This window comes from Bombus pascuorum, chromosome 9 (genome assembly GCF_905332965.1).
Source record: "Bombus pascuorum chromosome 9, iyBomPasc1.1, whole genome shotgun sequence".
NCBI lineage: Eukaryota > Metazoa > Arthropoda > Insecta > Hymenoptera > Apidae > Bombus > Bombus pascuorum.
Window position 1 is genome coordinate 15,495,399 of NC_083496.1, and position 10,206 is coordinate 15,505,604.

Here is a 10,206-nt window from a genome sequence, read left to right on the forward strand (position 1 = left end):
ACAACATGAGTCTCTCTCGATTCGCATCGTCGTCAAACTCATGTGCCGCTACAAAAGCAAGACATTGATTTTTCGAGAAGTCACTCGTGTACCCGGGAAATGAAATCAAGAAATTTAGAAAAGAATAAAGTTGATTAGTTCCTCCAAGGTCTACCATAAGCACTTCATAGTAGCTTTTCAATTTTCTATTTCCAGCCATCAAGTAGCCATCTTTAAGCACACTTTCCTCCCCTTACCGAACATTCCTAATTCTTCGACTAATCGAAATCTCTGAAATAGTCTGAATAGTTGCCATTCGCTTGCTCGTATCGAATTTCCATAAGCGAACGCGGCGCGCTTGCGAGGCCCTTCCAAAAATGCTGGCCGCATTGTTCACCGTTTAATGCGAGTGCAGGGTCTCTCTAGCCATTAATCCGCCACTGTCGGGCGAACTCGTGCCGTCGCGTCTGTGAGGCCCTTTTACGATTTCCTCCCACGGATTCGAGTGTGCTACGTTTTCTGCAACGCTTTTCTGCACGCCTCACGTGTGATCGTTCGCGTGACTCCCCCGACTTTATTTTTCCCTCCTTTTCCAAACAACGTGCCGGTGCATCGTCCCGTCTTCGTTTATCACGTTGGTTCACGCCACTCTGCTTTCTCTATCCCTTTGCCCCGCTCGCTACGAAACCGTGTTCCTTATTCGCCCGCGCACGGAGCGAAATAACGAGCAAACGACCAGCTCGGTCGTAACCTCGTGGTCAAGAGTGCAGTAACGTGTCCGCTCGTCTACCTTCCTGTATGAAAACAGCACCGCGAAAATGCGCCTCTTTGCGGCCAAACGAACTCTCCGCCACCCCGGAGGTTAGCGTGGTAAGCTGGTTTTCGGGGTTGCAGCACGAGACCTCGTGCGATTCTATGGAAATGGGGTGAGTGGTAGATGGCAGAAGTAGTTTTCGGGGTTTCTACGTATAGCAAGACTTCACCGTTTGCCTGAACGTCATTTGTTCGAACAAAGTTTTAATTCTGTAGTACTTTTTTCTCAGATTAAGTTATATGGCTTATTTCATTGAAATTTATTTGTTTTATTCGAAGGACGAGAATCCATTTAAGTTGCATTGTAAATGAAGGGGATTTAATTACGCCAACTATCTTTAGTAGCTCTTTTCCCTTCTATTTCTCCCCTTATTTCTTCCCTTCCTTATTTCCTTCGTCTTCCATCCATTCCTTTTCCCTCTGCTTCCCATACGTAAAGTGGAACTCTATTTATACGAATGCCATTTATCTGAACGATATTTTATTTAGTACCTGATTAAATGAATTTTTACTCATTCAATCTATTTATTCGAATCTCTGTTTTATGAACAAATGATCATAGGTAATAGAACCAGTGGTCTGCTATCGTGGTCCTTGCACGAGTTCATAAAAACCAAGTTAATCTACTGTAATAAACTTTTATTATATTCAATAAAATTTCCTTGTGTCCTTCACTCTGTAAACAACTTTCGCAAGGAACTTCAGAACCTAATTTCAAAATCCACCGGCGGAGACGTATCCGCTTCCCCCAGCGTCTCGGAAAGATTAGCAATAAGAAGAGGAAGGAGGGACGAGCTACGGGAATTTTATTATTTAATGGCCGAAAAGAAGGGAGTGGCGAAACGAAAGGAGAGTAAGAATGCCGCGGTGGTGAGAAACAATCGTAAAGGGGCACCCACTCACACGAATCTCGTCCAACCTGTGAACGTGTGGTACACATACACCGAGAGACACCCACACGGAGGATGAGGGCGAGTACAAGGCCACAGGCGCCCCAGAATTCAATTTTCAGCTTGATTTGTCAGGCCGTCACTGCCAGCAGAAACTCGTGGAGCCCATTTCGCGCAGTTCGATCTGCACCGTACCTCTCGCCAAGTAGATTCTTTCGTCTCGCTTTTTACGACTAGCAGTCAAAGAGAAGCAGAGTTAGTTTTAGTGAGAAAAATCGCTAGATTTTCATCGACCGTTCGATACGAAGACTTAACGACCTCATATTGTGTCTATCCAAAGAAATGTAAGAAATCAGTTTCTTGAGTTTGTTTTGATCTTGCAAGGCCAGGTTCGTGCGGTTATTAACCTTCTGTAGATATGTTTACTCTTAGTACTCTGATTACTTTTTACTTGTTTTGTGTTACAAACGAGTTTAGTAAAAATATGTAACTGAATATGTGTTTTTAGTGATCGCGAAAAATAGGTACCGTGACAACAAATTTTCATTTACGAGAATTTCTTTGATCCTAAGAATTCGTCGGTCGAGGAATCAAAGTGTTCGCGTGAATGATAACATGTCATGACAGGAGATGGTTTACGTTGACACGGGATTTTATACGGAATTGTTGGAATACAACGATATTATACAGGTCATACTCATTATTGTATAGAGAATGGGGTTTAAAATACTTAAGGGATCATGGGTCACTACCTACAGTCAGTCTGAGAACAACTGGCCAACTGTCAACAATCCGTAAATTCTTTACCTGCATACCTTGTTAAATATGCCATATGACTCACTCATATACGTTTGGTTCTATAGTTCTGTTTAATAAATATCACCGAATATTATTTTAACACAAACATTGTGTCTTCCACAGATTATTAATCTTAACTTTAAGATTAAATTTTAACAAATTTTTTTACTAAATTAAAGGTGCAAGTCTAAACAACAAGAAAACAATATAGGTGCTTTGAACACGTTGACAAAACAAAAGAATGTGCTAAGACCACCTACTGACAAATTCCGCAGTCATTTAGTTGCTAACCCTAGATACTTCCTGAGGGTTTGGAAATTTGTTTCCAAGCATAGCGAAATGAAAAATGAGGAAGATTAGAATAGGATTGGAGGACTGACAATAAGAATAAAATTTAATAAATCTAATGTTAACGTATAAGAAAATCGTCCATTATCAAAATAAAATGGAAAGTACAGAAGATTAGGATAAGGCTGGGACGCTAAGGATAAAGCTTTGTGATTGTAATAATAACACCAGAGTTTCTGAATGTTCATCAACATTTTAAAAGTTCGTTCCCAATCAACTAAATGAAATGTAGGTAGCCTAAATTAAGGTAAAAACGGAATTTTAAAAACTAAGAACAAAGATTTATTACGTTGATGCCTATTAAAGCATGACCATTACTGGTGACTGATAATTCCAGGATTCCTAAAGTGTTTAACTACATACATTTACAATTTATAATATTTTTAATATTACAATAAAAATCTAAAGAATGAATTGCAGCATAAAATATTTACACAGTTGTAGCGGCACATCAAGATCGTTAAGATACACGTAACGGAAGAATAAATAAACTCCGGACTTAATTGGGATATGTGTCTGACTTTAACTTCAGGTTCTGGGTATATAATGTACTAAATATTAATTAAAAACTATTAATGCTGATGTAATAAATATAAACTCACGATTCTTCGTATTTATTAAGTTTCGTGATTGCGATGCGTTCTTACCTTTTCGGAAATAATACAATAAAATATGTCTGAAATGCGCGTCTTGTTCTTCCACCTTTCAATTGGGATAAAAACGAAACTAAATAACTAGTCGATACAATTTTGTTGGAATACAACGATATTACACGCATAGACACAAAACTCTTACACAGGCACTCACACAGGCAGTTGAACAGGACATTTACACAGGTCATACTCATTACTGTATAGAGAGTGGGGTTCAAAGTACTTAAGGAATCATGGGTCACTACCTATGTCTAGTCTGAAAGTAACTGGTCAACTCGCTTATATCACTCGCTTATATACATTTGGTTCTGCAGTTCTGTTTAATAAATATCACCGAATATTATTTCAACATAAACATTGTGTCTTCCACAGATTATTAATTTTAACTTCAAGATTAAATTCTAACAGGAATGAAGCATTTGCTCGAAGAATCGCCTGCTTGATTTTCCTATAATCGCAATGACAATCCCTTAAACGGTCGTCAAAGCTCCTTTTAAACCTTTGTAAAGATAATTTCCTCTGCCGTAAGAGCTGAAACGGTTACACGTGTCCGACGTCGACGAACGCAATGAGTATCGGTCATCCGTTTGCCCGGATTATGCCCGTCTCGTAAAACGTTTATTACTAAATACTTACGTCCTCGTGATCGTTTAAACTGAAAGCGAGGCTTATATATCTACAGGGAAAACGCTTTGGACGCGACCAATATCGATCGGATTACACAGATGTTAGACTGATTTTTATCGTCCGTTTCCTTTTCGATCGATCTTCCAATCTTTTTTTTATAATAACAATATTCCCATTATAATTCTTAATTATGTCTTTATTGGGCTTGACGAAATGGGAATTGCCGATCATGTCCGTAACGTTCGCTTTTCATATGGCCATGATTATCCACTTTCAGACCTCCAAGGCTTTTACGGCCTCACGTTCTCGCTGTTAGGATTATTGAAGTCCGTATCGGTGCATCTTCAACCCCTAATCAACCTAACAGCTACACCAGAGAAGAGAAACTATATAATCATTCTTAAGATGCACAGCTTCATTATTAACTTTCTTATACGATGTCACACCTAATTTTAATCAATTTTCTGAAATTTCCATCCGGCTATTATTTTCGCCCGAGTCAATCACATCACACTTAATTTTTATCAATTTGCTAAAATTTTCTATCGAACATTATTTAAAAACGTTACACCTAATTTTAATAATTTTAATAAATTGTCTACAACTTTTATAGGAACATAATTTTTGCTCAAATGAACAAAGTTCTCCTAACATAATAGTATTTTCGGGCTAAGAAGAAAGGAACTACTTATATAGTTTACAGCTTCGATATTCGTGTATACTTAGGTACATACGTATCGTATAATGCGATAGCAAGCTATCACTAAATATTTTAGGGCGAGGGCGATCGTTTCAAGCAAGTGTTTGGTAGAGCTGCCTTGGAAGCAGAGGGCGATCCTGGCAACGAGAAGAGAGGGTTGAAAACCATAATCTGCTCGACGACACGGCTTATCTCGGTAAGCCGTGTCTCGGCCCGTCACGCGACCCATAACGAATCTTCAACCCCCTTGAACGCGGTACAAGGGGGCAAGACGATTTCATCCTGCGACGTAATTGCATCACGAAAAAATTCCTCTTGCATGAAGATACTTAGCATAAATAAGAAAATAATTCGAAAAATATTTTCCCACAAATAGATTCAACTAATAATTTGCAAATAAAATAGAATATTATAGTAAACAATTATGTGGTAAGGATCAAGTATGTAAGCTACCTGTATATGTTACATGAAATTTCAAGAAATTAGACAAAAAGATGTACACGCTACTAACAAAACACATTTAACTTCGTTTTAAATTCTCAATAGTCTACTGGCTAATGTTCTCAAGGAAAACGTCTTATGGATGATCATTTTTATTTTGCAGAGGCAACGCGTCTCCATTTGGATCTTTACGATAATTATGCGAACAAGTACGCCATGACCACCGATGTTTCGAGGCGTGCAAGGAATCGCAAACGCAGGCTGCCTATTCTGACGGTAGCTTATTAGGTTCTTTTAATCACTAACATTACGACAATACGGATAATTGCCGAGCCACGACGCCTGCCGCGCGTTTATTATGAATATAATGAGCTGCGGAGCACCTGAACACCATCGGCTGGTCTTCCTTCTTCGTATAAGTCGGGTCGTTCGAAGTTTTCAAAAGTCCCCTTCAGACAGGCTACATTTTTCCTGACCAGCCGTACCCATCGATCAATACGCAGACTCGAATTTTTCATTTCGAAACGGACACCGCTGCATTTCGAACGATTTAGCTAACGCACACTAAAATGTTTGAAAAGGTATCTTTTCAGAAACAAGCAAAGTTTTATTCTAGAAAAATAATTTTCTTTCTTCGATACAAAGAAGAAGTGCATTTTTTTCTTTTAAACGAGATAAACTCAATTTTTATTTACCAAGAGGAAAAATTGTGTAAATACTTTTCTATAATTGTAATAATATTTGAGTTAATATTTTAGAACTTTACGAAAACAGGGAATTTTCTATTAAGAAAAGAACGATAAATCTTATTGCGACGCTGTTTATTTTATTACAGTAAAGAGAGTTTTCTATAAACTTTACTTATCTACAATCTCCTTAAATTACAGATTTTTCTCCGAACCCGTTAATTACCATCGTTTGATTAAATAATTGAAAATATAAATTAGCAATGTGGCCAAAAACGTTACATGGAATTTTCATTTTCTATTTTCATGAGTATTCAAATACTAGACTCGAGGATATCGAAGACAATATTTGTCGAAATGAACGGAGATCTTTCATCTGGCCGAGTAATTATGATCCTAAAAGTAATAGGGGCGGCATGAATTCAATTTGACCTGAGGATGATGCGACGACAAATATTTTCGACGACTGGGTGTCGACGGGAAAGCCACTTAGGCATTTTACATAAGGGTGCGACGTTGGAAGGGTCCGGTATGCTAGACACGCGCCGTGATTTGTTTTCCCTCTTCCCGCCGCGCCGGCCCATCCCCTATCCCAACATCCCTGGAAAATATTAACTCGATTCGCAGCTCGTTGAGAAAGCTGCGGAGCGTTCGACATTGCCTTTCGACACCCTCGCCTATTGACGTCGACGCCCCTTCACTCGTTTACTCGTTTCCCTTGCTCTCCAACTCTGTTGTTCCTTTATTTAAAAACCCAGTTTCCCTTCGTATCAAACAATGAGAATGTAAAATTCCAATAACGAAAAGAAAATACTATACATTTTATCTATAGATGCAGGATCAGATTTGAAAACATTTCTATATACCGTTGTATCAAAATGAAATTTATAGTATTTTCTTTATAGTGCAGTTCGTTTATAGTTTCTTCTGAGTGAGAAATTTTTTGGAAACATAGCTCTGATCTATGATATTGTCGAAGTAATTACTTCAAAAAAAATTTGTAGAATTTGCATAGAATTTCTAATGTTCGAAGTAGTTAAGTTTCATAGCGTAAAAAGAATGGAATGTTTGGATTTGTAAAAAATAGGATTTTGAAAATAAGTAGATACATGTTTTTTGGGAAATTAATGAGATATTTAGAAGTTTCATTAAAAAAATAATTAAAAAATAATTCGTCGTAAACACGAAACACTTAAGAGTTTCATTTAATTGTTAGTAAGTTAAAAAACACTGCAATCAACGATTTTATAATTAATCATGTTGAAGTAACTACTTCAAGAAAAACTCTTCATCTTTATTTATGTAGATCCGTGACCGAGAATTTAGTGAAACAAAAATATTGTAAATAAGAAGAGAACCATATTATTGTTCTCTTGAATATAAATTACGTTTTGGGTTACAAGGTCTAGGACAAAGGCACTAATAAATATGTAGAAGACGATTGAACGTGTCGATGTATACAGTGATGAGACGAGTTGATACTTAGTGTAGTTCTCTACTCTTTTCTTATCCTCCCATACTAATTTATATTATTCGTCTCTTGGATTAAAGTACAGTGGAAGACCCTGTATTATACGAATTATACGAATATTATGTCGAACCATACATATTTTTTTCAAAATTATTTTTCATTAAGTACTGTTCGTGCTATCTTCTTCTAATGTAACTTCTAATATAAATACAAGTATAGAGGACGATTAAAAGTGTATATAGTGATGAGACGAGTTGATACTTAGTGTAGTTCTCTACTCTTTTCTTATCTTCCCATAGCAATTTATATTATTCGTTTCTTGGATTAAAGTATGGTGGAAGTCCGTGTATTATATGAATACTATGTTGAACCATACATAATTCTTCCAAAATTATTTTTCAATCAGTACTGTTCGTTCTAATGTAACTTCTAATATAAATAGAAGTATGGAGGACGATTAAACGTGTATATAGTAATGAAACGAGTTGATACTTAGTGTAGTTCTCTACTCTTTTTTTATTCTCCCATACTAATTTATATTATTTATTAATTATTCGTCTCTTGGATTAAAGTACAGTGGAAGTCCGTGTATTATACGAATACTATGCTGAACCATACACATTTTTTTCAAAATTATTTTTCAATCAGTACTGTTCGTGCTATCTTCTTCTAATGCAACTTCTAATATAAATAGAAGTGTGGAGGACTATTAAACGTGTATATAGTGATGAGACGAGTTGATACTTAGTGTAGTCAAATGTATTTAAAATTATTTGCAGTACAGAATTAGTCGTCGTTCGCTCAGTGTTGTTTGATAGACGTATACAAGGTATTCTTGCGTATGCAAGAATGCTCGATACTCACTGATTGTCTTAACGATCGTGTTCGTTTATTGTTGAGGTTATTAGATGTGTGAACAGAGGAACGCGTGGATAAATTGTAAAGTAGGAAATATATTTTAATACAGAATTGTAAATACAAGTAGGAATATAATTTGAGCTCGTTCATATCCACATGCTAGCAGTGTTACCCTATGACTGAAAGCCCCGAAGCCATCGTCACCTGTCTACTGTTTAAGGTCCGCCGTTGTCCCAGTCTTTTGTCTATACGCTGTCGATGGCTTCAATGCTTGAGAAAACTTCGATTGACGGCTGCACGTAGCGGCAACACTGCTTTTCTCGGTGTTTGTTTATCGTTACGTTTTGTACGTCAAAACGGTGTCAACGTCCCGAGGCAAAACAACAACATGAGTCTCTCTCGATTCGCATCGTCCTCAGACTCGTGTGTCGCTACAAATAAATTTCTATTTATGTTCCTTGCAGCCTTTAGCTAGAGCTATAAGCTAACTTTTTTGGTAATGTCCTTTTGCTACAAATATATGAACGTGCTTCCTATTGATTCTATTGTATTGTAACACTAGAGAGCATCTGGATCAGCATAAACTTATACTTATTTTAATATGTTTTTCTATTACAAATTCATCCACTCGTTCTTCTATTAATCGACCTCAACAAATATAACATGATACGATATAAAATATAGAATCGGTTTTATAAAAAAAAAATGCAATTTTTATAAAAAGATAGCATATGTATATTGGACAGTAATCGCGAAGAAAGCAAAAGAAAAAAGATAATGTAAAATGTTGATAACTATCGTGCCAAAGTATACGATTTTTATCAAAGAAATTAAAACTTAATCCATACAGTTTGCAAAAATTCATTGGAAATTGTTATAAATCTATAGCATTTCTAGGAAAAATTGGCAAATATTATTGTGTACGTAGAGGATGGTTAATCGTGAGATGTATTAAACGAGATTGCTCGTTGTTGAAACCGTCAAGTGTATTTAAAATAATAAATAAATTAATAAATACAGGTAATGTCATTAAGACGCTTGTACTAACGTACTCGCTAAGACAGTGTATAAGTCGTTGATAACAAAATAAACTCGTTGATAACTGATAGATAACTGCTAGACTGCCTTTCTTACGATCGCGTCTGTTTATTTATACTGGTCGGGGGAGAGTCAGAAAATTAGAATTTGTGTACGTTCGACGATTGCGCGTAGCCGCGACATTGTTTTGCTCGGAGTTTATTTATTAATACATGTTTGTGTGTATTAATAACTAACGATATTGCTACTCCAAGACAAAACAACAACATGATTCGTATTGTCCTCTAGCTCATGTGCTGCTACATGTATAAGAACTTTGATTCGTGTTATGGGATGCTGAGGCAATAGATGTGCGAGATTTGGCTAATTGACAAGAGGAATGCTGAGTTGTTAAACAAAAGCTGAATAGATATATTTTAGGATTATTTAAAAATGTATAATGAAGCTAAGAAAACGTATGGGGTAATTTGGAACGTTCATCTCGGTCTCATCTACAGATGATGGTGATATTTGAAATATTATGGACTCACCGTAAAGCGATATTTTTCTTATAATGCGACATGTCAAATAATTTGTTAGAAAAGTTACTTTGAACGAAGATACGTTGGTGTGCGTAATGAAATGGTTACTAGTATCACATCTACGACAGAAATCGCTGATTCGACTCTGCATATTCTTCAGATTTACCACCCTCAGACTTCCATCCAAAATTAAGAAATTTCTTGATAGTCAGCGATTTCCGTCGGATGATGAAGCAATAGCCGCAGTAAACAGCTATTTCCAAGAATTCTAAGAAATGTATTTTCCCACGAGTACATGAAGTACATTAAAGTTGAAGAGGACCATATTGTTAAATAAAAATATTTCGCTTACTTGTTATAGAAAATTTTTACAGATATATTAC

General features: G+C 36.4%; 1 long non-coding RNA gene across 1 annotated transcript; it reads right to left on the bottom strand.

The window, feature by feature from the left end:
• Positions 1-7,361: 7,361 nt before the first annotated feature.
• On the bottom strand, positions 7,362-8,232 carry LOC132910503 (uncharacterized). The gene is made up of 2 exons (XR_009658786.1): positions 7,834-8,232; positions 7,362-7,601 (listed from the first exon to the last, which is right to left on the bottom strand). It is a non-coding gene; the product is annotated as an uncharacterized LOC132910503 (long non-coding RNA).
• Positions 8,233-10,206: the final 1,974 nt, after the last annotated feature.